This window comes from Macrobrachium rosenbergii, chromosome 19 (assembly GCF_040412425.1).
Source record: "Macrobrachium rosenbergii isolate ZJJX-2024 chromosome 19, ASM4041242v1, whole genome shotgun sequence".
Taxonomy (NCBI): Eukaryota; Metazoa; Arthropoda; class Malacostraca; order Decapoda; family Palaemonidae; genus Macrobrachium; species Macrobrachium rosenbergii.
Window position 1 is genome coordinate 29,317,706 of NC_089759.1, and position 27,319 is coordinate 29,345,024.

At 35.3% G+C, this 27,319-nt stretch overlaps 1 protein-coding gene and 1 long non-coding RNA gene across 2 annotated transcripts in view; one reads left to right on the top strand and one right to left on the bottom strand.

Moving 5' to 3' along the window:
• The first annotated feature begins 221 nt into the window (after window positions 1-221).
• On the top strand, window positions 222-17,468 carry LOC136848790 (uncharacterized). The gene is made up of 3 exons (XR_010856140.1): window positions 222-292; window positions 4,795-7,417; window positions 7,894-17,468. It is a non-coding gene; the product is annotated as an uncharacterized lncRNA (long non-coding RNA).
• Window positions 17,469-25,003: 7,535 nt separating this feature from the next.
• The window catches only part of LOC136848792 (methyltransferase-like protein 22), a 276,110-nt gene continuing 273,794 nt past the window's right edge, over window positions 25,004-27,319 (bottom strand). Inside the window, exon 10 of the transcript XR_010856141.1 lies at window positions 25,004-25,537. The gene's annotated coding sequence lies outside the window, so the exon portion shown is untranslated. The remainder of the gene's footprint in view (window positions 25,538-27,319) is intronic.

Consider the following 27,319-nt stretch of genomic DNA (forward strand, 5'->3'; position numbering starts at 1 on the left):
AATGACTGAGGTTATACGCAGAAAACCTTAATTCTTAATATTGTTAGGAATAGAAAACTGTACCTTAAATTCCTGATTAATTTTTAAATAAGTTTTAACAGCAATGGCGAAGAAAACGGAGTCTAGATGGCGCTACTTGTCTTATAATTATTCTAAAAGAAGGGACCTGCAGACTCGGTTGGTTTCGTCTTTCCAGTACCCTTGTTTGTCTTTGTGGGTCTGATTAAGCATCATTAACGTTCTTTGGTCGAGGAACCTTCGACGAGAAAACACCTCGTGCAAAAGACTAAAGGTAGGTGAACGTTTTACTCCTAGTTTTTTAAGCCAGGTGCTATGAATTTTTTCTTACAGCGCATTGAGTTCAATACTTAGACTTGGCCTGCTAAATTCCATGTTACCAGCTGTTATCACCTAGGTGACTAGTTGGACTGAATGATGAAAGCTTAACCTCGACTTTTATTCCACTTAAACCTTTCACGGCTTGTTTTAGTTTACTAAAAAAAATTGCAAAAACACTTTAGGCGATGTTTTAAAAAATAAAGTTTGCAAGCTCTCCAGTTAACTTTGCTTTAGAGTGAGAGAAATGAAGGGTTTTACACTTTCCGATGTTAACTTAGTCAAGATGAAGGCCTGGTGGCAAGGTGACTTTTGCCGTCTTAAATCCCTTCGATTTATATTCAAACGTGACCCACACAGTGACACATGGCTTTGAAATATTGGACTGCAGCAGTAACTTAGTGTTATTTATTACATAAGTTTCAAGTCTAAGTTCACCTGTTCTAACAGCAGAACTAGAATTTGACCCATTTCTGTTAGAAGAATGATAGATTTCCAAAGTTTTAGGTACAGGCCGCTATATGTATTACTGCTGACAAGGTGAGTGTAAATGTTAAATTTGAGTTTTGCTAGTTTTAGCTCAAAATATAACCCATACTGGCCGGTCACTGTGAAATTTAAAATAAAACTCGTTATTTAATGACGAAATACGCCAAAAGAAAAATGCGGCCAGTTGAGAATATCAAAGACAGAATATTATTCAAGAAATAAGATGTCAAAATACTGTAACGGTGTAGGAGCACAAATACATATTCAGAAATTTAAGTAAAGACCTAACTAATGAAGTAGTTTCTCCCAAGTGAATTTAGGCTCTCAAAACCCATGACAGTTTTGTGTATGAGGAAATCTGTGAAAAATAAAGCTAAAAACTCATTTCTCATGGTACACATGAAACTGCTTCAAATTCAAATGTACCGCGAAATGAACAGTGGTACTACCCAGTCAACGATAAATAGCGGAAAATTCTTTAAGAAACATTTCGAGTACTATCACTCATTCGTCAAAAATCATTAGAACTGGTGCAGTAGCAGCTCGTTGAAAATCTTGAAAGAGATATTTCCTAAAAAAATTAGCTTTGTAGAAAAAAATATTTGGTGATTGTATTGTGCTCAGATAATCCAAAGAAGTGTACAGTATTAATACTTGTAACCCTGTGCAGCGTTTTAGTGAACTTAGACTTAAAATGGACAGGCGTTGAATCTTGTGCACTGGAATGATTGAATCGCTTTCTCTATTAGAACTGTGAGTACAGTACAATTCGCAAACTGTGATTATGCTTTACAAGTAAAAGTTTTTCGCAGATACACAATTTTACCGTTTATAGACAATACTAAAGTCGATGACGAAAACAGGGAACCTAATGAAATACTTGGGTACACGGGAAAAAAATTAAATATATACAGAACTGCCAATAGTATAGATGGCAAGCAATTTAGTAATACTAATTGTTGAACACCTAAATTACATAGAATATTTGATACGTATACAGTGCAAACGCTATCGCCTAAATTATAGCCTTGTACACAAATGTTAAAACTGGAGACGCTACTGCTTGAATTAAGTACCCAAATTAAACCTCCAAGGGTTACGGTCACGTTCTTTGATTGGTGGCTACCTATCAACACGAGAAAAGAATGTTTTTAGACCTTATCAGCCTTCCTGATATCAAGTGGGAGCCAACTGTATAGTCTATTCGAAAGACCTGCTTTAAACCACCAAATTAATCCAGTCTTTGGCTTTATGATCAGCACATTCAAGTATTTCACAGATTGATTCGTATCCTTTTAAGTCTTGCTGCTCGATTTACTACAGTAGGTAGACTATGATAAAATTGCGGTACTTTTAACATTGAGATGTTCAGTAACCCTTAAAACTGTCTTCAAGAGCTGTTATGGCAGGAATAAAGTTATTCAAAATGAAAATTGACTCGCGAAGGGGTCCTCCGAATGGATCAAATGAGGGTTGAGAAAAGGGCCTGAAAAATAAACCATGATTAACGGTGGTTTGATTATCGACGTATGTGCATATCAAGTATCCATGATTCCTGGTGTTCCTTGAGTTCCTGGAGTTTTTGTAATTGCGTTTTATATTAGTTTGCTCTCTGCCTTTATTACCCGTTTGGATTTCGTACTAGCAGCAGTACCCTTAATTCTTGATTCTACTTACGGATATTAACGCTTACGTTTACCATTCGCAGCCGCTTTCAGTAGGGTATCGCCCTGCCACAAACAGGCAAAATAATGCTTTTGTTATTTGCTTACGTGTATAAGGGTTTCGTTAGATTTGTTGGCACCTTGCTTGATAGTAACTAAAATTGATAAATAAATCACTGAAAAAAACGTACGAAAAAAAGCGCAGTGGAATGCCTCTAGCCACATTGATGATAAACGTGGAATTTGACAGGTCCCAGGATCTTAAAATATAATGTAAGGTAAAGGCACATCTTGGATGTTTGTCATTGTGGTTATATTGCTGACTGCCTGAACGTGTTTTATTTTATTTTGTAAGTTTATTCATATGGGAATTTATTTACTTGTATGCTTTTATGCAAATATTTAATCACCTTTTGACACGTTCTTTAGTCCTTTGCTATTACAGCACAAAGGAATTGGTCGGACTCTCATTTTCTTTAACTTTTGTTCTCGTTTTCCACATTAGTCGGTTCTTGTCTGACCCCTGCGTGGGTCCTACCCTTTCTTCCGTCCTCCGACCAATGGTTTTGAGTTGTGGGTAACGGTGTTATTTATATTCAGTGAGTTTTTTTCTCGATAAAGCTTTTGCTGCTAGTTTTGTGTATCGTATTTGGTATATTGTTTGTATTATGTAATGATTGGGATTGTTGGCTTATGAAACTTATTATTAATGGGAGAGTGTTTTTTTTTAACCATCTTTATTGTAGCAGATCCTTGCCAAAACCAGCTAGGAAGCAGAACATATTAATGTTGAGTCAAACCGAGTTGGGTTTGTTACACCAAATATTTGTCTTTCTAAAACCTTGGCATTGGTAATGTCAGATTCATCGTTTTTATTAGTGTGGATTTGTTTAATGGCCGACCCCCCTATTTTTCGCAAGATAAAAAGTTTTATATAGAAATAAATGACAAGTAGCTTTCGGCAAATGAAAGTGCATGAGCAAACTTCAAATCGAATTTAGAGTTGTCATTTACCTCGTTATCCGACAAGCATTTGTTAATTTCGGAGCTAAACTATTATAGAGATGCGCTGTCATTCTCTCACCAATTAGCAGTTTGTTCTATAGTTAACTTCAGTTCTGTTCATCTCAGAAAATTTTTGGTTGCCTATAATCCCCGGATATTTCTTTTGATATATCTGACTAGGTCTTGGCTGAGGTTTTTATTTTTGGTTGGGGCGGGGGGTTATTCAACTGTCTTTTTGGTTTCGGTTTATGTTACCACCACCGATAAGGAGATTGAGCTTTTTATTCAATGTTCTTTGAGTGTTTGTTAGTTGGATTACAGAAAATGCTAAGCTGGAGCAGAATTGAGGGCATTCTTTTTAGCTTCATTAGTAAAATTTATTTGTTTGAAAATTTGGTGGCGAAGTGTGAAGTAATGACATAAATCGTTATATGAAAAAGTGTAAAGGTTTCTTAGAATTTCCTTATTGTGAGTCTGGCTTTATACATTGTATATAACTAGTGAGGCAGCGATCACCCTCTACCTACAGTCCTACACAGATAATGCCCCTGGGAGCAGGGGTGGTTTGGTTCTCAGGAAATTAGAGAGAAGCCTCTGTATAAATTATGATCCATGTTAGGCGCAGCTGAACATGGCGTAATAAACGCCTTGGAAAGTTTCAGTTAAGGGCCTCAGAATATTTATGCAAACGTAAGTGTTGGTAAATTATTTCATTAGAACCCGTCCCTGATGACTCCTAGGATTTTTAACTATTCTAGTTTTTTCAATGCATATTTTTGTATATATAAGTTTATATATATATATATATATATATATATATATATATATATATATATATATATATATATATTATATATATATATATATATATATATATATATTATATATATATATATATATATATTATATATATATATATATATATATATATATATATATATATATATATATATATATATATATATATATATATATATATATATATATATATATATATATATATATGTATATATATATATATATATATATATATATATATATATATATATATATATATATATATATATATATATATATATATATATATATATATATATATATATTGGCCTGGCCTTCCAAAGTTTTGTATTTATATTAATAGTTTCCTCTTTAAATCTAGCCATTAGCGTTGCTTGTTCTATGGATAATTCTGAAGAGCAGGACAGGACAATCTTTTCTTAAATTCTGTGTATCCAATTGATATCTAGAGTTTGGGGGATTTTAGAGCTTTTGAAATATAATTGGTCTTGTTTTTTTTCAGGTGTCTTCAGCGGCCCAGTACATTCTAAATCCCATGGCTGAAGGCGGCAACACAACATTCACGGAGACCAACTTTATATTTGACTACAGTAAATGGAAGCTGTGCGGACTATATAACTAGACTGGGAGGAATGAGCTTGAAGCAAAACGTATATAGAAAATTCCATTTCTGACGGAGACGACTTGCCTAACAATAATTGAAAGATAAGTTGAGATTTTATTGTACAACCTTTTTCTAAGAAATCCAAATCACAGTTATGAAACAGAAGTTCTCATAGGTATCCCGTTTGACAATAGTGTCCAATATCCGTTTGGAAAAGTCCTTCGTAGATTTTTTAATTACATACCAACAGCTAGTGGTGCAGAAGGTTTCAGGAAAGTAAGACTGTACTAGTTTCTGTAAAAATGGAAACTGTCCGTGTAACAAGAGCTTATCAATCAAGTGGTAACTTATTTTGTATTTACCGCCCAGCGCTAGTAGATCATGCTTGCTCATATTAACGAATCATAGCAAACTAATAATTTTGAATTTTTGAAAAAAGCAGGAATGATTCGAACTATACATAAAAGAGGTCAGTTTTTCAGTTTTTAAACCCTTAAAACATCCTAACCATTGTTGTATATACAAATCTCGGCAATAGGCTGTGATGATTCTGGAGCATGTAATATTGATCTTGAACGGCTATAAGGTTGCTTTCTGGTTTCAGCCAATTACATGCAATATAGTACTAAAGTTACAGTGAAGCAAATCGGTACACTTGAGCTAAGATTTAGTGTGTTCTCAAAGTGTCATTGTTAGTTTTCAGAAACTTTTTGACCCTGATTAGGCTTCTGAACGCAGAAAGTAACGTAAACCTTGAAAATCGATGTGAAAATTGCATGGGAAGTTACCAGTTTTAAGCAACAGTAAACAGTACTCATGCAAAGATGACGCGATCTTTCTCTTAATAGTTATCTTTGCCGTGGTCTTCACATAAGTGAAACTGTTGCAAGGCTGGGAAAGTCGGCAGACAGTTTACAGGTCATTAAAGCAAGAGAGTTTAATATTACTAAGTTTTGTCTTGTTTCAAATGCAGAAAAAATGTCCAAGGCTTGTGATCCTTATTTTAATGTAATGCCTATTAGAATACGAAACAATTTTACGATGGTCAGATTTCATGCATTCTTTATACAAGGGTCGTTAAAGCATTACCCTAAATCAAATTAAGCCTTAAAGCTGGACATTAAATTAATTTTTTCCAAAGAGCTTTTCATAGAAAATATTGAAAAATGGTCGCTTCAGCAGCGTGATAAAGTAAATTTCAAGGTAAGGGAGCTGTTTAAATCGAATTCGATTATTAAAAAGATGGTATTTCACGAGTCAGAAATAAAGTACACTAATCGTGTAGTTGACTGCAAAATAGTATTCAAAAGACTATTCATATTACTGATAGGGCATTACATAAGGTTTTTATCAGGATGTGGATGGTGCCATTACATTAACGAATTTTCAAGGTTTATGTAACTAAGGTAGTTTCAGTCGAGTGGAAATCTAGCTTTTGGGTACACAGTTCCTCGGCAATTTGATATCGTCTAACTGATGAGCTAGCTTGGATTCTTGCCTAGTGTTGAAAAGGGAGAACACTATATAAAGCTATTCAAGGAAAAATTAAGGATAGTAAGATTTCTCCTCTCAGGCCCAAATAGTTCCTTCTGGTGGAATTTTTCTTTGACAGTTTAAAAATTTGTCCTCTCTGGTTTTACTCTCTGGTTTTATTTCAGAACTTTTCTCATAGAGGTTTTGAATTAGTGTGTTATGGGTTGCAGTTTTAACATTAACTAGCTTGCCAGAATTGCTATAGAACTGTTCGAAATTAATAAACACTTTAATGTGGTAATTACCACTTGAAATTGGCAATTTCAAATCCTTAAAGAATATGGGCTTTCAAGAAAAGGCAGTCAGTTTCAAAAGTGAGGTTTGTAAATGTGAAATTTCTCATTACTTTAGTCAGTTTTCCAGTAGGTAATGTGCCATATACAGTACAGTATCAAAGATTTAGTAAGCGATACGCTTGAGTTCAAAATTGACAAAATTGATACTTTAGAGATCAAATTTATATCTTACAAATGCAAATTTTGATTGATAACTTTCCATAGCAGAGTAAATTTGCCTTCCATAAACTTATTTTCAGAGTGCATAGTTTTGAAAACACTAAATTCATCGATACCCCATATTTTCACCAAGAGTTGGTCTTTATAATTTAAAATAGTTTTTTATGTGGAAGTATTACCGAAGAATGAATTCCCAGTGGATATAAAGTTATTTAATTAAGCATATTTGAACTGATTATTTTGGCAGACAAATATCAATAATAATTAAATTTTGTAAGTACTGTACTTCGATTTTCAAAAGGTTTTCAAGCCTGGAAAAGTAACTTGTGGCTTTTTTTCAGACTGAATATGGCTGTTGCCACCTCTAATTGCATGGAGGTGTAACCATAAAGTTTTGTTGATCATTAAGGACTTTATCACCATGAAGAACAATTATTATTCTTCAGTGCAAATGTAAGATTGGGTTGTGGCTCCAAAGACAGGAATTAATGTGCAGTACACCAAGATTTCCTGTAAGGATGGTTGATAATTTTGTAAGTTTGTGTGTTTAAAACGAGGCTTAAGCTATTCGCCAATTCATTAGGTAGCACAGTGGAATTGATAGTTTGATCATTTTATATCTTACAAATGCAAATTTAGATTGATAACTTTCCACAGCAGAGTAAATTTGCCTTCCATAAACTTATTTTCAGAGTGCATAGTTTTGAAAACGCTAAATTCATCGATACCTCATATTTTCACGAAGAGTTGGTCTTTATAATTTGAAATAGTTTTTTGTGGAAGTATTACTGAAGAATGAATTCCCAGTGGAGATAAAGTTATGTAATTAAGCATATTTGAACTGATTATTTTGGCAGACAAATATCAATAATAATTAAATTTTGTAAGTACTGTACTTCGGTTTTCAAAAGGTTTTAAAGCCTGTTTTGTTAGGTGTAAAGTTTTCCCTTCGTTTGACGAAAGGTATTTCTCATCTAAATATGAAAAGTAACTTCTGGCTTTTTTTCAGATTGAATATGGCTGTTGCCACCTCTAATTGCATGGAGGTGTAACCATAAAGTTTTGTTGATCATTAAGGACTTTATCACCCTGAAGAACTATTTTTATTCCTCAGTGCAAATGTAAGATTGGGCTGTGGCTCCAAAGACAGGAATTAATGTACAGTACACCAAGATTTCCTGTAAGGATGGTTGATAATTTTGTAAGTTTTGTGTGCTTACAACGAGGCTTAAGCTATTCGCCAGTTCATTAGGTAGCACAGTGCAATTGATAGTATGATAATTTTAATCACTCTTTTTAGTATTTTGATTACAGAAATGTTACTTAATCCAGAACAATTGATAATTTTCGCCAACTTAATTTTTACTTTGAATTTTTTCAGGGAATATTCAAATATAAAAATGAGCTTATTCAAAACTTAAAACTATTTTGGTCACATTAGTCTCTCTTTAAACCTTAGGTTATCCTACTGTATGTTGGCTTAAGCCTCGTCGTTATATCTCGCTCTTATCAAGTAATTGGCATTTATGATAACTTATCACGGAAATGCGTAATTTAAAAGTTATGTAACTGTTAGCTATGGCTAGTTTGTCTAGTATACACTTGATTTAATCTTGAGAGTTACAACTTGCTAGATTTATATTTCTAAGTAAATCCACATCTTTAGCATTCATGCTTTAAATTCTGAATAAGCCTAAGTGGATTGCATTCTTATATTGACTAAAATTTTTTAAAAATTAGCTTAAGTTTTGTATATCAAATTGTCTTAATTTTTAATGACAATACGAAGTCAGCATTGTGGCATCTTCAGGAAAAAAATGGCAAATATAGCCATTAAGGAATTTAGCCATACTGATTTCGAGGTTCAGCTCCTTGTTTCTAAGGTACCCTGCTGGAAATTTCACTTCATGCTGATTCTTTTACATCCTCATGACCAAGTTAACGCAATTTTCATTGCCAGGTAGTTATTCATCCGGAGCTAGTAATAGCTACTTGTCTGAGCTTCAAATTCTTGCTTAGTTGAGCTACTGTGGCTGTTTTCTTTAGTTCTATGAAGCTGTCTTTTGGGCAGTGACGGCGTATATTCGTCCAAGTCTGAAAGGGCGGAATGGTTATTTAACGTTGCTAGTTCTATTTTGGATGCTTTTTACCAAATCGTTTGCCTTAAATTTAGATACAACTTGTGAAGTTAACTTGGTTATTGCTATGCTTTGTCGTGAGTTTTCTATTTAATTATTGCACTTTACCCAGTTACTGAATTTCAGCAGTGTTAACCCATTAAATCTTGACATTATGCTAGTATCAAGCTGAAAAATGTGTAGGCTTGTTAGGGATCTTTAATGATTTGAAATATTTGAGGCTTTGTTTTAGGTAGGTTTATATGTATTTCTTTTAAGATGTGGTTTCAGAATTGTACGATATAGATTACTCTTCAGTTTCGGGAGAAAAATCCTCACATAACGTGGAATGGTCATTTTAATGTTTGTAAAACGTTTAGATTATGATAACCTGATTTTGGAAGCGCATTTTGCCCATGCAACTTTTTCCCAGAAAATGAAATTCCATTAAATAGGATATATTAATACTCCTGGACAGTTTTTTTTTTTTGGTGGGGGAGGGATTGTGTTAGTTGACTTATTGGTTGTTACTGATGGTGGTTAATGATCTAAAACGTAACTAAATTGTGGGGAAACCTAGGTTTTGACCACAATAAAATTTTACAGGATTGAAAGTTAGAATCCTCGTTCAAGTGTTTAGACTTCAACATCTGTTTTACCATTTTTTTCCAACAATGTCTATATCCTCTCTATATCTACTATAGTACCTTTCAGCATGCATTGGTTACCAGCTGTAGGTCCCGTTGCTAAGTAACCAATTGGTTCTTAGCCACGTAAAATAAGTCTAATCCTTCGGGCCAGCCCTAGGAGAGCTGTTAATCAGCTCAGTGGTCTGGTAAAACTAAGGTATACTCAACTTAGTGTTTCGAATGTTTCTACACTCATTCTAATGGAAAGCATAGCTGGCCTCGGATTTGTTAGACTTTTTTCAGCTCGGTTTAAATTTCTCTTGTCTCCATTGAATTGGGGGTTATGCAGTCGAGTCTGGTAATACATTCGCAATACTTAGTTATCTGAGAAAGTTACCGGTCTTGATTGAAAACAATTTTGGACAGGTAGAGGAATACTAGAGAGATATTTCTAGAGCTCCGGAGGCGCCAACAGCTCGTTCTTTCACAGTTGACATTTACTATTACGACCAAAACGGTAGCTTTCTAAAGTGGTTCATGAGGAGCTCTTCAAGTTCTTTTTTAGCCATGGACAGTTTCCGAAATTGTTCCTGAATAGTCCAGCATCTTGTATGGTCTATACTTTCAAGTTTATTTTTGTCGAGTTAGTTTTTGGCATTCGCTACTTTTACTGAGTTTCTTTAAAATAAGTTTTAAAAATATTTGGTTCTCCAAGCAAGTGTGTTGATATCATGTTTGTTTAGTAGTCAGCTGGTGTTTGCCTAGTACATACACTTTTTGAAAACAACATACCAACTCAAAGCTGCAGATGCTTTTCTCATTATTAGTTTGATTTCAAAACTCTGCGGTCAGTATTGTATAAGTGAAAGAAACTAGAAAAAAGCTTCATAAATCAGCTACCTATGTGTAACATGGACAATAATAATGTAAGGTGTTATTTGGATTGAACTTTTCACTGCCATTAGCGTTGTAATTGATGAGAGCGAGATATTCAGTGTTCGTTTTAGGTTAGATTTTCATGGCTTTTAAGAAGTTTTCATGGCATTTAAAAAGAACTTCTGCATTTCTAGGGTTAGAGGTGTGTTTCCATGTAGCCCTTTCCCCCTCTATTCTTCCATACTTCATCCTAAGAATAAAATTACTTTTTCGACTTTTTAATCTGCAGTAATGTTTTGGATAAATTCAGATAACTTTTCCCCGTATAATCCCCTTTAGAATTTTGAGTTTTAAATTATAATAATTATAATCCTTGGTTGTATTATCATATAAAGTATAATACAGTAGCTCACTTTAATCCAGTTTGTTGTGAAATCGAATGATTGATAGCATGATACAACTCCATTTTGCATTTTCGAGTCTACTAATATGAACATACTAATGAAATATTTTTAATCATATGATCGCTGTTTTGAATTTCTTTAGAGAATAAGGTACTCTGAAGCGCGGATCACTTTTGTATATTAAAAGGAGATCTTGTTCCTACCCTCAAAAGATTTTTGTATTGCTCTGACATCGATGTTACTATACTAGCATGCAGACGACTCTCTCTCTCTCTCTCTCTCTCTCTCTCTCTCTCTCTCTCTCTCTCTCTCTCTCTCTCTCTCTCTCTTTGTGCTGTTAGACTTCACAACCACTTTCTCTTCTGAAGGAAACTTTAACTGCAGAAAATCCAAGTGACAAGTTTGGGAACGCGATGAGTCGTAGATTGTGGCTTGTACTGTAGGTTAAAGTAAATGTTAAGAAGTACAGTACGTTAAAGGGTACTGTAAGTATAGGTTATGGAATATGTAGCAAATGAATTGAGTGTATATTATGGATAACAAGTGTTGGAAAGTTTTATAGAATATAGGTGACTGAAAGTACAGGTTATATCGTTAATTTAAAGTACAGGATATGAAATCTAGTTAAGGGGGGAGTAAGACTTATAGTGAATGAAAGTATGGAATTGAAGCAGGTGAATGGAAGTACAGGCTATGTTACAGCAAGCACTGGTTTAGTTTTAACAAGTTTGGCAGGTAGTAGTAAAAAGAAAGTATGAGGATGGACGTGAAAGACTGAACACTCTAAGATTTTGCGCTTGATTACATGGCTCACACATTAGTTTAAAAGTAGATTGGAAGCGGTAAATTGCTGGTAACCAGTCCATTTTCGACTGAGGAATTTTTACAATAAAAGAGTATAGTTAGGGGATCATTGGAATGTGAGAGTAGAGAAATCCATAACGTAAAGCATTCGTAAGTTCTCGCACAGGGAGGAGATGGTTGTATGAATGACTGACGATAAGAGTGTGAAATTGAGTGCATGGAGTAATGTGACAAAACCCCGGTATGTGATAATGCGTGTAATGGGTTTTCCAGTGGCCATAAAACTGCAGGGGAAGCTACTTTGTTCAGACAACTTTCAACTTTCTCCTTCGGGGCTACATGGGCATACATTAGACAAAATTAAATATTGTAAACCATACTCCAGATTTTAGCAATAGATTTTGAGCATTAGATTATTCCTAATTTTGCATTTGGACTAAATTTGACAGAAGTTTCTTTCCCACTGATGCATATCTCAGATTTCAGATCTCCCATCCTTCTCCTTGATCCATCCCTCTCCCAAACTCAAGATGTTAAAAAGACTTAAAAAAATCCAGTTAACGTTCATATGACTGGTCCCCCTGCCCCCCCTCCCTCTTCTAGCATCATCACTTGCCATTTGATTCCTCGTCGCAAAAGAGCCAAAGGGCCCATGAAGGAGATTTTTGTTTTTAACTATTGTAACCACAAGTTTATCTAATCTTGGTTAAGTTACCATGTACATAACTTTTTCATTCTTTTGCTGGTGAAATGAGAACAGTAACCTAGTGTGTGAACTCTTTAAAAATGTTGCTAGCCTGCCTTGGTAAACATGTTGGATTTTAGTCCACTTGGTTTTTCCACCGGTCTTGTTAAAGTAGGTTTTATCCTAAGTCAAATCAAAGCAATAATTGTCATGCCACTCTTTAGGTTGGTTAAAAGTCTCAAGGTCGTTAAGATCTTGTCAGTTTTTTAATTTACCAGTATCTTAAGTTGTAGGAGATTGTAATGTCGAATGTACAGGTTTTGGTATAATTTTTTAGTGAATATGTATGCACTTTTTTTAAATACTGTACCAAATTTGTCATGAATTGTATAATGTAAATAATGTCTATGTTAAATGTAATGATTGTGATTTAGGATACCCTAGAATGTGTGTAGAACACTTTGAAGTTAATGTAAAATCAGCAGTAAATGTAATAGCTGAAGGTTAATGTAAAGTTTGTTATAGGTTAATAAATACTTCATGTGGACGTTAAGTAAAAATTTGAATTTTCAACGTACATGTTAAATTTTAGTGGGTCATTCTGTATTCTTGAATTTCAGTGCTTTCCTTAACACTAAGATACCTGGGCTCTCTGAAAAGGTGTCCAGCTAGGTTCCTAGGTGTCCATTTTGTCTAACTTCAATCCATTTGTGTCCTTGACATAAAGGAGGGCTAAAGAACTGCAATAATCTTCTTTAGACGATCTGTATATTAAGTGTTCAAATATCTTGCCTGTGTGTTGTGTGTAGAGATGAGGATGTGGCATGGAAGCTGTCTGGGAAGGTGTGATTAAGGATGTGAGTTATCCTGGTTTAAGTTGAATCATTCTTGTCATTGTTATGGAAGCTGACGGTGTGCATTTTTGTGGCTGAAGTCTTGGTTTATGGTTTTTTTTTAATTTTTCATTGTGAAAAATTAACTGTTCAAGTTTGCTGTAGTTTGAGACTTAGTGAATTCAGTGGTATGGAATACTGGCGTGAAGGAATAGACGTATTATAATACTTTGCAATTCAAACAGCATTCTGGTCTGACGAATATGCATTCTTTAAATATAGATATTTACGGTATTCGTTTTTTGTAACGCTGACATAGCATTGAAAAATTCTTGATGTTCTAAAACTCACAGTAATAAATCATAATCCTCTTCGCTTCTTTTCTTTAATCACTTAACCAGGCACTTGGTAAGAGATCTGAAGAGTGAATAAATTGAGGTTCTCCACTTAATTTTTGAAGATCGCATTGAAAATTAAATCCTGATTTGAAGAGCTTATTGGTAGGTTCTAACATTTGTTAGTGATCATTAGTATAGTACCATATAATATGCTCCATCAGTTTCAGTGTAGCATTTACAGCTTCCCTGCCAGAGGAGGTATAATTTGCATAAGTAATATACAACTAAGATAATTCAGTAATGGTAATGAATGAGCCATCCTCAGCAAAAGTATGTTTATCAAAGTATGGTAAATGGATAAATGCATTAATATTTTCAAGAAACCATGGAGATGGCTATTTAAATTTAACTTTGAAAATAACTACAAAATCCAGGATTTTCTAAAGCTAGAACAAGAATCTGAAAGGTAGGATACACTGAAAACTATATATAATAAAGGTTTGACTTAGACAGGCCATAAATGACGATTTCTGTCAATGCAGCCTTTTGAGAAAGCCACTGACTTTTCTGTATCATTAGTCATTCACAGCTGAACTTTGAGTTTAATAGTGGATTGAGAACAGTATAAGGAATTAATAAATACCCTGTACAAGCTTAGTCAGCAACTGAGTTGTATGGGAATAAATAAAATGCAGGTAAGGGGTAATTTATTGTTTAGTGATTTATTTTCAAATTTTCAGCACCTTCTATAACATACTCTTTTCCTATAAGAGTAATTCCTATACATCCTCGGCCACGCTCCTTCCTTTTCTTAGCAGTATTTTCTATTCTACCATATTTCCTCACTTCTTTTATAACAATTTCGGAACAATTAATATCTCAAGATTCCTCAGAATTAAGTGTTGGTAGACACTCATAGTGTACTTAAATAATTCAAAGTTAATGGCTCCCTTAATTTCTATGTGGTATATAATGTACCTGGAAATGGCTATTCCTTTCACACCAGTTTAGTGTTGTTAAAGACAAGGTTCACATGGATGTTTTATTCGAGATTCTAGTTGTCCTGAAGGATTGCAGTTTGCAAAATGGAATGCATGAAGGGTTGTGCCGTGATTGCGTAGTGAATTTGGTTCAAAAGGAGTTTAGTAATTGTGTGAAAGTTTTGACTGCTAGGCGAAACGTTTCTCCTAAAGAGGATCTGACATCTTTTGTAGTAAGGTCATTCGTTATGCTATCTTGTTTTTAGTCTATGCTCGGTGTACAAGGCCAGCAAGTTTCCTTGTTAAATCTATGCGAGTATATTACTGAAATCTTAATTTTACTTCGTTCATTTAGCAGCATTAAAGTGTGCTTTAACAACTTGGGTTTAGGAAAAGTCACACTGTCATAATTTCAGAATTAGATCCGTAAAACTTCAAAATTGTTCATGCTTTGAAATACTGGAATACTTTTAAACGATTTTCTTTAAAATGTCAATTCTTTGGTTCCATCCCTATGAGTGCTCGAAGTTAGCTTCCTTGTTGGCAAGTTATGACACAGGTCTTTAAAATGAATGCCCGCATTTCCAAATTAAGGTTCAAATAATTAAAATTTAATTTTGTTCGCCATTAAGTCAGTCCAATGGTCCATTCCTTTGAAAGATGACATAAATTCGGTTGTCCGTCTGAAATGCTTTTAAGAACCTACCCTCAGACTTAATCCTGTTTGAGGTACAATCTGAAATAAAACAATTTCTTACGTTCATAGATACTTAATTTTTGAAGCCACGACTTTTGATACAAATTTTATAATTTAATGTCATTTCCTCTTGTATTCTAAATGCAACCGATAAAAAGTTAGCCGGCTGGTCCAACTTTTCTGTAAATCTTAAACTTAATTCCAGTATTCAATGTAACAGGACTGAAAATGCAAAGTTTCACTTGATATCTATATATATTGAACATTTTTATCATGGTGGAGTACTAAAAATAAAAAAAAAAATCACAGAATATTCATTAAGCTAAGGATATAAATCTGACGTTCTGGAGCTAATATAGCTCTATAATCACATATCCCAGATTAACTTTTGGAATTATCGGCGACGAAGACTGAGAACTAAAAATAGTCATGTTCAGGGTTGGACTGTTCTGCCGTAGAATATCAAGATCAATAAATTACAATAGTTTTCGAACGATAACGATAAATAGATAATGTTAATGCCTTGACTGACATCCCTTTCTGTATACGAGCTACATATGACCTGTATTAAATGGGTTACTTGAATCTCGGTAGATGGCGAACAGTCTATATTATCGTAAAATTCTGTAAAGTGCGCGTGGGTTTTCTGGGTGATGTGATTAAGAAGTGCATGTCTTGTATCGGTTAGATGACTGAGAAGAGCATGTGTTTTTCAGGTATTATGGCTGCCGTGTGACAAATGATCTCTATTCGTTGTTGATCTTGTAGTTAGGAAATAGTTTTGTTGAGTTTTTGAATGCCTTTAGTCTGTTATGTACAAAAATTAGCATGTAGAAAGGTGTCGCTTTGCTTTAGTGCTTCCAGTTAAATTTGCCTCCCCACGTTGCTTTCCTAAGGGTCCGTATTTGAGAACTTAATATACAGAAGCTAGAGTGATTTGGTGGTCCACGTGCAAGGTGAATGTGTACCTCGGTCCGATCTGGCTATCTGCTGGGAGAAGAAGTAAAGGGTAGTCAGGGCAGTAGTCTTGCACGTCTCGTCTCTTTTACCTGACTCAATCATATACATAAAATGGGGTGAAATAGTAAGGCGTCTTGGTCAGCTCTGAATCTTGTCTGCTTTTGAGCGAGCCTCAGGTGTCGTGTGTTACGGATCGTGCTGAGACTTCACACGGGAATGATGGTGACCCTAACCCCAACCCCCCCCTTTTTTTATTGTAGTTTATTTATAACAATTTGTTGTCCCAACTCGAAACAATCATTCATCCCCACGTAGAACTGCAACTTTTCTTCCTTTGTTTTGCTGCATTTCAGATCTCATAGAATAAGACCCAGTGAATCTTTATCATTTAAATGCTGTACCATTAACTTCCTGTAGAACGTCATACTCTTCTCTTGGCGTTTTAATTCACAATCATTGCATTATTGTTTGTAAGATTTTTAATAAAAGATTTATATAAAAAAAGGAGGACAAGGAAAGCATTCAAGGGCCTAGTAACTTTGATAATTGAGAAAACTTTTGTTAAGTACCCCGTTACTAGGTGGGACTGGGGAGGGCCTTGGCGGGCTTTCCTTTTCCCCCCTTTATTATATTTGTTATTTTATCGGAAAAATACTGTTTGGTTACTCAGTCATGGCTTAGTGGCCTCAAATGTTAAGCTTCATAGTTCAGATTTTTTTTTTTTTTTAGCTTTCATCTGCTGTCATTGATGTGCATACATATTCAACTGTATAAAAAAATGTGTACCGAAACCTGTTTCATGTATGGCATTCAGTCTTCTACAATAAAAGATTTAAACGTAAATTTTGTCTATCTTTAGCCAGATTTTGTATAACGCCCAGAGTAACACATAATACAAGCATACACTGTACAACCAAAGTTTCTGACGTTTCTAACGTAAACGAATTTGTCAAAGATGCAAGGGTTTGAAAAATTTGTGAGGCATTAATTAACTTAAACTAGAGGAAAGGAAACGGCAAGGCAATTAATGCAGTGATTTGAGTATGCAGGGATAAAATCATCTTTGCAGACATTTGGACTTAAGTGGAAAGTTGTTCAACATGAATTGCTGTGTTAGAGTGCAACCATTTTGGCTATTTCAACACATTAGTTCTGTTCTCATTCTACCAGTGGGCGGGTGAACAAGCTCTGTATGTGGGGTACAAAGCTAAGTTTCTCTAATGAACTTGAGGTTGGTTAAAAGCGAAGTCTATTTCGTGGGTTCTTTGGCTTTTTTTTTTTTTGGCGAGAACATAAGCATTTGGTGCTCGATGAGGGAGGGGGTTTGGGGAGAACACTCGGTGATATGAACGTTGAAAGTACGTTGAAAGGAGAAGAAATATTATATCATTCATTACATCAGAATGATTTTAACTTTTTTATGCCATGATTTAAATAAAAGATTGTTTGCTTTATATACTGCATTTTATTTCCTGAATTTCTAGAAACTGTACAATTACGTTTACAAAGAAAGAACAATCCGAAACATGTCTAATAGGATTCAGACACTACAGGATTAGAAAATGTCCATACTAGGATTTAATTTAGACTGCGTCCACACGATCGCGCTTTGTTCGACGAACTTTGTTCGGTGTGACGTCAGAAGCGGGCAAAGCACTGACTTTGCCCGCTGTTTCTCCGCTTCTGACGTCACTTCGGACAAAGTTCGTCGGACAAGCTCGATCGTGTGGACGCAGCCTAAGACACTACAGGATTAGTGACATCTAAAGGAGTTTGTACAACTTGGTTAAAATGCTGCTTGAACGTAACCAGAAGGCCTTTGGAATTAGCAAAAAATTAACTTTCAAACTTTTCAGTACATTAGGTGTGTACTGCATCGAAGATTAATGCTATTTGAGGTCTAATTTTCTTTACAAATTCGCAGTAAGCAATAAAGTTTAGAGCTAAACATAATTGTTCCATAGAAAACCTTGGGAGCACCTTTCAACTTTGATATATCCCAAATTGCTGCCTGGATACAAATATTCAGAGAAATCTACAAACAAGGTACCTGAATGACAAAAGATATTTAGAAAGCAACTCATTTATCTATATAGCGGTTGAAATGCGTACAGAAAATACGCTCTTGAGAGTAAATGACCCCAACATATGCCGAGATTCCTGATTACTGCCGTCATATGCTACTGCAGTTACTTTACAATGCTTTATTTCCTGCATGTATATATGCTGTTTCATATGTCCTGTTTACTATAAATAAATGTTTCATTCCAAAAATGTGTATTTAGTTCTTCCCTGCTTAATTTCCATTACCAATCTGCCACAAGCAACAGACCTCATCAAATAGCTTCAATCTGAGCTGCAACACACATTGTGCTGGAAAGTTTGTTAATTTTTGACAATTCCAAATCCTTCATGGTTTACATTCAGTGTGTTCTACCTCTAAGCAACATTTTAACCAAGTTGAACAACTACTTTTGACGACAATACTTTATCATCTGGATATATTTTAAATATTCTTGGCACATGTGCAAAAAATAAATCGTAGAATGGCAAAACTAAGAACATGGGCATTAACATACGCTCCTGCTGATTTTAAACATCACAAATATATAACTTTCTTTAAAAATTACTACAAAATTAGTTTGGTGCAGATATAAATCGACACATTGTTCTAACTTTCTTGATTACTATGACTACTGAGGGATTCAGAACCGATGAAGCACGGTTTTTCAGCAACAACTTTTTATCAAAGCATCGGATAAAGCTGAAAGTTGGCAAGTGTATATTTTATAACCCTACCTAATTTTTGCAAGTATTATTTAGAGCCTAAGTTCGATAGTTTTGATATTTATAGAGTAAAATGAAGTCACCGATGCCGGGACCGAGAAAATCACAGACAAGGATTCTAAAACAATTCGTGACGTAAACATATGACGTCATAAGGCTCCGCCCATCCACCAGGTAGGCGGTGAATGGATATGCTTAAATGTTTAAAGAATTTTTTCGACAAATTCGATAATGGCCAGCAGGATATGGAATTGTCCCCGTGGTTGCAAGACTGCATTTGTGCTACGGCTTACCACTTTGTATTGAAGCGAGAAGACCTGTGGCAAGATTTACTCTAGTGTGAATAGGTAATTATTTCTATGGTGGGTAATGGTTACTTGGCCGCCCCAAAAGTGCGGGCAGGAGCTGTTAGACAACACGTCATTTTGAGGAAGAGTACTTGAAATCGGACATTATCCATGAGAGCGTGCGACCAGTCATTATTGATCTCGCTAGCGACGATGAAAACGTGGATGATGACCTCCTCCTCGAGAGTGACGACGACGAAGACATTTTGTAAATTAATTATGTATAGTGTTAGATGTTTTATTTGTACCTCTAAAACATATCTATTAAAACACAGTGATTATAACAATATGTTCCTCATTCAAACTGATTTCAATATATTTTCCTTTCCATGCATATCAATATAAATCGTGTTACATTTGATTGATATTGAAGCAGGTAAATAATAGCTTGAGCTTGCCCTCAAAATCTTGACTCCTACCAGTACCTTTTATTTGCAGCAGTATACAAGCGCTGTTTAGGGTGTTATATGATATAAATAAAAACCAAGAAAAATAACAATGGGTTACATTAACTGAAATAAAACAATGGCGTTGACTTTACAACTCTAACAATTGAGGGAAATGAGGCATCATTGCTTTTCATTTAAATTCTACTTCTAGTGACCGCTCCTGACATGCTGCAAACAGAAGGCTATAGTGTCAAAACCTGAGATAAACAAAATGGATTGTCTTTTGTATTCCCGCCCTGAATAGATGTAGATCTAACAAATGAGCTATAGACTGGTTCATTATGTGGATGAACTACTTGCACTGAATTATTTGTTAGAAACAATACGAATATCAAGAAAATGGAAGAAATCCAAGCTAACAACTTAGTCCTAACAACTGCTGTGGAAGTTGCAATGAAACCTCCACAAAATAATAATAATAATAATAATAATAATAATAATAATAATAATAATAATAAAATTATTGAGAATGATAATGCTATCAAGGGGACGATGACAAATCCTGCTCGCCATCATTGATATCGCTGAAGCCTTGTATGGGTATTAAAAAGGCCAAGAGAGACAAGGTCTACCCAATTGGATGTCGTTGCCTCCTGCCTGGAGTAACTATGTAGGCGATGACATATCTTCGAGGTACATGCTCATTGCGGCAATTCACCTGCTGATGCAATAAGGAAGTAGACAAAGCTCCACCTACATGGGATATTTGGGGGAAAGTGAGCAAACCTTCCCTTTCTCTTGGTCTTGGGTGCTAATATCAATTAGTGAATATGCCATCGCCAAGTGGGCAGAGCCACAGTGAAGAGACGTTTTCCCCATATGTAAACTTCTCTTCACTGTGGGTGGAGCCTTATGACGTCATAGGTTAACGTCATTATTGTGTTCAAAACCCTTACCTGCGATTTTGATGGCTCTGGCATAGAAACCCACTTTTACTCTGGTAAGTACCAGAACTATTGAACTTAGGTAGTAAATAACACTTGCAATAATTAGGTAGGGTTATAAAATATACACTTGCCAACTTTCACCTTTATCCGATGCTTTGATAAAAAGGTGTTGCCGAAAAACCGTGTTTCATCGGCTCTGAATCCCTTAGTAGTTACTTTTTTATACCAATGAAAACTAAGACAGCTAATCTAAAAGAATGTGCAGTACAGGAGATTAAGGTCTAAATTGCATCCAGTACAGTACGTGGAAAATTCCCACCTTCAGCATCCCCATTACATGAACTTTCTTTTAAAACTATTCCACTTCTTGAAACATTCCCTTTAAGTGACCTGTAACTATCAGTCCTCCTATACCTCTCTAATTTCCTCTTGCTTGTACTCCTTAACTATTCTTTAAAACTACCCACTAAAATTTACTACTAGCGTCAGTACTCTTTAAAATTAATAGTTAATCTTCCATCGTGACAAATTCATCTTCCATTTTAACAATATTATAGTCTCGCTTCGGTAAGTTATTAATCTATCTTTTAAGCTCCCTGTAAACAGTATCCCTTCTTCTATACGTCGTTTCACTACTTCCAACAATTGTTAACTACTTTTCTACAAATAACCCTTCAAATTATTTCTTCCTTAAGAATAAACCTTCACTTGCAAACTTTGCCTCGAAACGGCGAACTTTAATGAATTATATCTAATGTCCTTGCTATTTAAATATAATTCTAATGTCCTTATTTAAATATAATTCTAATTTCCTTGCTATTTAAATATTCTAATGTCCTTGCCATTTAAATATTCTAATGTCCGCCATTTAAATATTCTAATGTCCTTGCCATTTAAATATAATTCTAATGTCCTTGCTATTTAAATACAGACTAACTTGAGTTGTACAGCTCATTACATACTCTCTATATAGAATAAACGTTTAAAACCAGAGGATAAATGCATAAAAAATGTTTAATTATGCTATACCTATTGCAATTTTTGCCATTCTACAATGAATGATTATCCTCCAAGTGACTCTCACGAGTCAAAAATTTACTTTAAACAAGGTTTTGGCATTTTCTACTTGTTGCAATGAACTTCAATTTTGAAAAAAAAAATATTTAACAGACAATTGCTATACCATATTCTAGATGTGTAGTCGAGATGAAGTTTGAAACTGAATACAGGACTTTGAAGAATGAACAAAAAACATTTGAGATTTTATTTCAAATCAGTTTTTTTTTACATTGGATACCAATAGACTTGGTTTGAGAGAGAGAGAGAGAGAGAGAGAGAGAGAGAGAGAGAGAGAGAGAGAGAGAGAGAGAGAGAGAGATATTGCATTAAGCCTTAAATACTTAGTGACTAATTCCCAATTAGTAACCCAACGTTCAACTGGAAAACAGCAGCAATAATTCAGTTTATGAGACTTTGGCGGAAGTAACTATGACTGAGAGAAGTTGCAGTCATACGTTAAGAGCTTCATACCTCCACGTGGTTCCCACTGGTTAACATGCTGTGTTTGCACAGCAAGACTAAACTGAAGCTCACCCCTCTATGGAGAGAATTAGAGGGTGTACTAGGCGAGAAATGTCAACCAATCGCCCCCTCCTGTAGGAGAGAGACTCAACATATAGGCCTAATCCAGATCCAAAACCAGGCTGGACCCAACGTTGAAAGAAGAGTACAAGCAGTCCTATGACAATTCCACCCTTGCCACTGGCAAATTCTGTCAGTCCAAGCAGCAGGATGAGCGACGGTGGGGGGCGCCAAGCCGACCCTGGGACGTGCCCAGAGTGTAACTTGATCTTCAAGTCTTACAACGGTCGTAGGCTTCATCAGAGGCGTGCTCACCCCAATGCCTTTCATCATGATAACGTACGCCGCTTTGCTGAACAACGGAACGAGGTTTGGAGCAGCACGGAGTTTCACCTGATGGCTGGATACGAGGCCCAGAACTTCGAGGCACCGTTCATCAATCAAGATATTCAGTTAAGACTACGAATAGCATCAGTGATAAGCGTTAAGTCACAGGAATACAGTCATATTGAACTGAGGAAAGCCAACTCCGAATAGAGGAAACCTAACGAGGACGACGAACTACCGGAAACGACCACAATCAACACTGGCAGGAAGGAGTGGACGGAGGACGAAATAATGGCCATGATGAAGTTTGAAGGAGGAATGACCGAGAACCTTCGCATTAACATTTTAAATCAGATGATGATTCTCCCCTGGAGGTCAGTGGAAAGCATCAGGACCAAAAGGAAAACGATAGCCCACATGAACAGGCTGAAGGCACGCTCAAGCAGGGGCGTCATTTAGGGGCCCCCAAAACTCAAGTTCCCCAAAAGCCTCAACTTGCCCCCTCACCCCACCAAGCCCCAAGTAGTAACAGCAGCTGGTTTTCCATTATTCCTACCGAAATTCAAATGTGTCATCACATTAAGTTATATCTATTTTGTGTGCTTCAAAAAGCACATAAAATAGCTCAAAATTAAAATAAAACCCAGATGATTAGGTTCGCTTCGCTCGCCAATCCACCTTTGCCCCCCTCCATATCAAAAATCTGAAATGACGCCCCTGCGCTCAAGTATTGTTGAGGATGACAATGAGACCAACTGCGAGGCACCCGTCAGCCCACCAACCCCCAACAACCAGAACAACAGGGAACTTGTAGTGAGCCTAACCAGGTTGACTGAGGAAGATATCGACATGATCAAAGAGCGCTACAGAACAGAGGACACCTCCAATCACTCCCCCCCCCACATTCTGTATCAGTTGCATACTTATGATTAGATTATTACGATTTGGAACAAGTTAAATGTCCTTCAAAGAAAGGCAAAGTTAATTTCATTATACACTTTACACGTTTCTCACAAACCCTGTGGTTGTATTTCATTGACTTCTATGTTAATGACGTAAATGTGACTAGATTACTTAAAATATAAAGTTTATACTGAACGAGGCGGCTGAAACCCGAAGCAAATATTTTATCAATACTTACTGTACGACACATTTACCTACAAGAAATTAACTTGAAATTTAATTTAAGACTTAGGATAGGGACGTTTAGGAATCATTCAGCCTCAAAAAGACTTGGGATAAGGACGTTTGGGAACATCTTGCCTCAAAAAGACGTTTAGGAAACAGTTTACCCAACCCTCCCTTTTTAAGGAAATAGTTTACCTTAGTTTACATGAACTATTTACCTAATGAACTTGAAATTGTTTCACAGTATTCTATACAGGATAAAAATGTATGAAATTTTACGGAAATTTAACGAAGGATTTTAATGTATAAGAAAAGAAACGTATTAGATGTTAGAAATTACAGGAAAGTTTAGCTGGACAAGAGTGCAATGGTATAGCAATAAGCGGTTCATTTATTAGACGGACAGAGGATTGTGTAATTAAATGTCACACGTCTAGGCAACTTGTTTAAAGTAGGGTACATAATTTTACACAAATGTTATTTGGAAACTCGTGACAAGAGGTCTGGAGGACACTGAACTTTAGGCTAAGCTGATAAAAAAAGGACCTTGAGTAACAAAATCTTTGATAGAATCTTTCCTCATGTACCTTTATCAAATTTTTAAATGTTCAGTTTCCTCATTTCACAGACATTTGTACAGGAATATCTGAAGTAATTTTCAGACTATGTAAAACTTTCAAGAGAAATATGTTCGACTGATTATTCACTTTCTCTGGTTAACAAGTAAGTATCCAAGTTTTTCATATTAAAAGTATCTTGTAATGTATGAAGTATAATTAAAGTCAATTTAGCTAAGTGCTCCTCTGCCTCCAATTATGATGTTACCTAGACAGTTTGAGCTAAAAATGTAGCCAATCAGACTTTTTAAATTCTTTAGTTCTAGTCATACTGTAGCCACTTTATGGCTTACTTTTATAATTAATCTAATTTGCTTGTTTTCACATAAAACATTTTAAAACGTGGAATTAAACAAAAATCAGTATTCATGTACCTTGCAACTAAAAAAGTATAACCCTTATGAATTCGTAAACCAGTTCATTCTCTTGAAAAAGGGAGTTTTTAATTACTTCAGATAACCTGGTAAAAAAAAAACTTAGGTTCACTGTAAATTTAGTCATTCGCTTTCCATCATTCAGCATGTTAATACTCAGCTTATATGAACCGATTCTATTAGTTAATTACAATAAAACATATAGTAAATGAACTAAGTTAATACCAAAAAGCATAAGTAATTCTGGTAAACTGAGAATTGACGCAGAAGGCCCAAGATTTTCACCATAATGAAGCACTAAAAAGACATTTCGTTAATACTTAAAAAGTTTAATCTAAATGTATGAGAAAAAATACATTTTAAAGATTAACAATATATGGTCCCAAAGATAACTCTGTACTTGGTATGCAAAAAGCTCTAAGATTACTCTTTAAAACTAGTATTTCCTATAGAAAAATCTCAAAGTAACCCTCCATTTATGTCAAAGATATTACGTAATATCAAACTGAAAATGGAAAACATTACAAAATAGAGGTAATAATAATTCTCGTTGGTACATTAAAATACTTCAGTAAAATCTGCTAACAGATTGGCAGGCATTGTGGATCATTTAGCCTTTGGTAGATACTGGAAGCAGTTTCATAATGAAAATATTTTTGGTAGGAACTTTTCGTGACCCGTTCCAAAATAGTTTCTTCAGAAATCTTCAACTTGGCCTCATTAAGAATTCTTCATGGTACTAAACCAAAAATGTTCAACGAATATGGAAGATCGTCATATGAAGAGCAGGAGAATACAAATTTCTTTCTTCGACTAAAGAACTCCCTTCAATCCTGTGAAAAGAAAAATAACCCATTAACTTTACATGTTTTCTTGAAACACTACAACGGAAGATTAATATGTATCATTTAATATGATGATGTGCCAATAAATGACATGCGAGGCATTTCTTGCCAAGTAATATATGAAGCAAATGACAATCACTGACTTTTCATATCTGATTATCATCTATGCCTTATCATGAGAGTACGCCAGAGTTTCCTTTTGCTTAAAAATTGATTTAATTCACTGATTAACCCAGCATAAATTTAACTAATGACCAACCCTACTGTGCATTAACCCACTGAATAACAGAACCTCCCTTAATCCTTTGACTACACTATCCTACCTTAACAAAACGACCAATTCTGCTCCCACTGAACAACACTACCCTAATTCATCAAACCAATGCTACGATGGTTAGCTCACTGACTAACTTGTCCTATCTCAGTCCACTGATTAACTTAAGCGACTGTAAACCAATGATTAATGTGTTAGACTTTAACAAATGACCGCGTATTTTACTTTAACCCAGGCATTACCTTATCCTACCTTAACTCATTCATTACAGTATCATATCATATACCTGCTGACGAATGTATCCAAGCTTGATCCACTGACTGACCTGTCCTACCATAAATTAAATCTTTTACGCAAATGACAAGAAAATACTAAGTACAATACGTAAAACCCAATTTCCTAAAGAAAGCGACGCATTTACACTACTGAAGATTAGTACGCAGCCATTACTATTTGGATGTTGTAAAGATGACCGAGTTGTCTCATTATAAAAACAGGAAATAGTAATTGTTCTAAGCCTTACCAAATGTCACCATTATCTAAATCCTCAAATTAAATATACCAATCAACTTCCGATAAAAATGATCTTAGGTCCAATCATAACTCTATCCACTGACTAACCAGGCCAAATCCATTCACTAATAATCTAGTCTGATTAAATTTGACCTTGATCCTGCCTAATCGATCCCGATTCACTCTGTTAACCAATCAAATATTACTACAATCTCTTGTGACTGCCAGTCTTATCTTAATCCAGTGACTTATTACACCTAAATTCAGGGCTAGCCAGCCTTCTTAAGCCATGGCTTAACTGTCCTACCTCAACCTTTTGGTTGTTTCTAGCATCAATTCAATATCCTATCTAGACAGAATAAACTGACCATCCTACCCTGTCTAACTGCCCCCTACGATAACTGTTATTAGTGACTTCATTACCTTGTTTCTTTTTACTATTTCAGGACTTTGTCAATCCCAGACATTTAGGATTACACATTACCTTCCTATCAGTATGAACATCAAATCTACTACATAAAGAAGGAATATGAATTGGAATACAAAATTTAGGCCAAACCCCAAGTACTGCGACCTATGAGATCATTCAGCTCTGAAAAAATGTTGAAAATTGTTAGGGGGAGAGTGGAAAGTAAAATGGAAGAAAGACAATATGAACAGAGGTATAGTAAAAGGAATGAAGGGGATGCAGCTAGGGGCCGAAGGGATGCTGCATAGAACCTTAGTGCCTACAGTGTACTATGTGAGATGCACGGATGGCACTGCCCCCACTACAGGGTACACAGAGAAGGATTCTCCTTGGGATGTGGACAATTAAAATTTGCAACTGACACCTTATGAACTTAAAATTACTGCATCCAAACAAGAGTGAATTATAGCCTTTTTGTTCTGTTGGCCAAGTTTATGTGATAACCTCTAATGACTTGAAAACAGTAAAATTGGTGAATCTAGCAATGACCGTCTAGTGCACATGCACAAAAATG